At 40.1% G+C, this 3488-nt stretch overlaps 1 long non-coding RNA gene across 1 annotated transcript; it reads right to left on the reverse strand.

The window, feature by feature from the left end:
• Positions 1-2362: 2362 nt before the first annotated feature.
• Positions 2363-2730, reverse strand: LOC106525900 (uncharacterized). The gene is made up of 3 exons (XR_001311187.1): positions 2679-2730; positions 2548-2568; positions 2363-2449 (listed from the first exon to the last, which is right to left on the reverse strand). It is a non-coding gene; the product is annotated as an uncharacterized LOC106525900 (long non-coding RNA).
• Between the last annotated feature and the right edge of the window lie 758 nt (positions 2731-3488).

Below are 3488 nucleotides of genomic sequence, written 5' to 3' on the forward strand. Positions count from 1 at the left end.
AATCAACAGTTTCAGATGGAGAGATGCAAATATAATGAAACAGGGTTGAAATTGTGAAATTAAAAAAAAAAACAGTCACAAAAAACTTTGCTGTTCTAAACACATTCAGACCATTTTTAACTGACTTTTTGTCTCTTCCACCATATTATCCTTCTCTGGCCAATTATTCAAATTTGGCAATGGCTTCATTTAGCGACTTCTAGTGACTTTTAGGACAGCCAATAGTATACTTTCCTTAATGAGGACTTGGGAACTCTGCAGCATTGGCAGCATTAAATAGCCATCAAAGAAAATTGTGATAATTAATTCTCCAGATCAAACTTGAGCTCATAAGATGAAGATTAGTAATAACGAATTCCCTAAAAAGCTATTCTCACTCAAATAATTTACTGTTAGTTGCTGTTAAGTAATGGGCCCCATGTTCTAAAGTTTATCTTCAGGCTGCTGCCAACACTTTTCTCCTCCTTTCTCCTACCCTGCACTCTGAAACTCTCTGTAGTAACGTCCTCTTTTGTTCGTCTAGGCAAAGTGAGCGGTTCATTACTCAGGCCAGTTCAGCCAGAGATGAAAACACTGAGCTGTGCATTGGTTCTCTCTCAAAAAGTGCATTTGTGTGAGTTATGCATGCATGTGTGTGTGTGGTTTAGCATGAGAAATGCAAAGTGTGGTGTGTGTGTATTTCGTGAAATGCATGTGTCTCACGGTCAATGCGTACTTGATATCCAAAAGTCGTGAACGGTTGTGGTTATAGTTTCCACCTGGCGTTTGAAAACAAAATTTGCCCCGAGAGTCGACAGGCGTTCTCTCCAGCAGGAAGTGGCCGGCCAGCTGATAGCTGCCCACAGTGTAGCGACAACGGACATGTCCGAAACCATTGGAGTTAAGCAAAATATTGATAAAACAAGTAGATGTTTAAGTTCTGCAGCACCACATTCCCGCCTAAAAACTATCTAAAAGTTAATTTTGAGTCAATGAAATATCAAAACTGATATCAAAATTTACACACACCTTTTTTTGCTTTCCATTTCTGTGAGAACAACGGCTTCAACCTGCAATGAATCATAGGATTGGATGGGTGAAGAATAATGATGTTTTGAGCAATAAGCATTTCTGTTTGCCCAGACACCAGTTTTTCAGATGGCGACCCCACTTGAAGTATGGGGTCTATCGCAGCACCATTTGGTAATTCAGTGTAGAAGGGTCATATCTATATTTCTACCAAATTTCATGCTTCTAGATGCATGCATCTGTTTTGAGAAGGCGGTCTCTGCAGTCACTAAGTAGGAGTTTCTTACTTTGAGGGAGGAGATGGCCCAAGATGTGATTGGTCAGATTGATGTTGGGGATTGAAGAAGCTGCGGGGCAGTGGGGCGTAGCTTGATCGAATGGGGCAGGGAATACCTACAGTATGTTTTTTTAAATACAGAGATACATTTTAATCATAACTTGAGACAGGAAGGTGCTATTTTCCAATTTGAAGTCACTAAATTACATGTTCGCAATAATTTTATTTGAGTCATTGTTCTGTTTTTAACTGTACACAGACAGTCAATAAATCATATTATTTTTACTATTATCATTACTTCCTCTTTTAAGTTGCCCCACAAGACAAGTCAATCCGACCAATCACAGTTAGGGAACACTCCACCCACACATCAACTCTGCCAATCACTATCAGGGCCAACTCCGCCCACACCAAGACCTCTATCAATCATGGGTAGGGTCAACAGGACAACATGTACTGCAGAGACCCTTATTTGGCTGTTTATGTGCTACGGTTGACCTCTGGAAAAAAATATATAAAAATATATTTTATTTGTAATGACTATTCCAAAGTCCTTTCTTATGGAAATACCAGACCATCTTAAACAGCCGCAACCCGCATGTGAGTTGGGTGCTTTCCTTTGTATGGGGGTTATTTATGGTACGCCATGTGGTATTTGGTTTTTTTTGTTTACATGTTTGATTTATTTTTAATTCACAATTCATTTGATAAAATTCAAAAGTCAAATTGGTCTGTATAACTGTTTAAAGACTGAAAGTATGGATTCACCTTCCAGTTTTGTTGAGATCTGTCTCAAAATGGTTAATAAATAACCAGTTTAATACTTAAGTATTATACTCATAACAAATACAGTTTGTACATCCATCATGGTAACCCCTTTTGGATCATCCTGTTTCAAGAATTTTTTTAACATATCCACTGAATGATGCTGTAGGCAGAAGAGTAAAATGAGCACTCCATGTGGGGGGATAGTATGACAGATCCAGTGGCTGAGCTGAGTTTGGAATAAAACATGAAATCGTGGCAGAAAATGAGCAAGCTGGCTCTGGGTTGGAGGTGAAGGGAGTTGGTGGAGAGGGTAAGTGGATCAGTGGTACTGATGGATACAGTAGGCAGGCAGATGGCTGGGTTGAGTTGAGCATGCCGGCTGGCATGTAGCTGAATCTGATTCACATGAAGAAACTCTGTCAGAGAGTAGCAACAACAAGCATCCAGGCACAGACTTAGAAATAACAAAATAACAGCCTAGGAACATTTGTTACCATAGTGGGTGATGGAACCATCTGGTGTGGAGTGGAAAAAGAAACAGAGTTTGATGTAATGATGGAGCTGATGATTTAAGGAAAGCATATTACTCATGAGTGAGAAAGAGAAGCCGTGGACAAACACAAACCCAGACAGAGGTCCTTGGTGGCCTAATCATCGGCAGCCATGTTCATTCTGTTACGATAACAGGCCATCAGAACCCTGGAATGCAGACACACAGGAAGCAACAAATGCTCTGTGCTGATGAGGAAGTGGAAGCAGCTGAGCTGAAGGCTAATCAGGGACAGGTGAGRCTGAGTGGGGCAGACTGAGTGACGGAGCTGAACTAAAGGAGAGTGAATGATGACATGTAAACACAGGAACTAAACACAGGAATAAACAAATATAAAAAACAACATGAAATATGACTAAAACAAGATACAGCTCAATGCCAGCCATTTCTGATGTCCCCTGTTGCCAACTGTTAGTAGCTTTGTTGGGATCATCACAGGCCTTCATTATTTAAATCATCTCATAAGGTGAAGAGACTGTCATGATTTGTCATTTTCCACCTTGGTTTTCCTTGTGTTTCTATGTTCCCCAGTGTGTCTCAGTCCAGCTGCCCCTCATTTGTTTGATTAGTCACCCTCGTGTTTCTCACCAGGTGTTCTCAGTTTGTCCATTAGCTGTCAATGTATTTAAGTTCTGTCTTGTCTCAGTCTGTTGTCAGATCCTTATTTGCTGTTTTGTGCTCATGTCATGTCATGCCTAGTCAAGTTTTTGTATTACCAAGTCAAGTTTTTGTATTTAGTTTGCTGTCACATCAGCTTCTTGTTTTCATTTATTAAACATTTTTGCTAGCCTCACTCAGTCCTGCATCTGGGGTTCATACCAACCTTGCCAACACATTACAGACCCCAAATGAATGATTTAAATGTGCAAAAGAAGGATTTAAAAC

The sequence above is a fragment of the Austrofundulus limnaeus genome, unplaced genomic scaffold, assembly GCF_001266775.1.
Source record: "Austrofundulus limnaeus strain Quisiro unplaced genomic scaffold, Austrofundulus_limnaeus-1.0 Scaffold247, whole genome shotgun sequence".
NCBI lineage: Eukaryota > Metazoa > Chordata > Actinopteri > Cyprinodontiformes > Rivulidae > Austrofundulus > Austrofundulus limnaeus.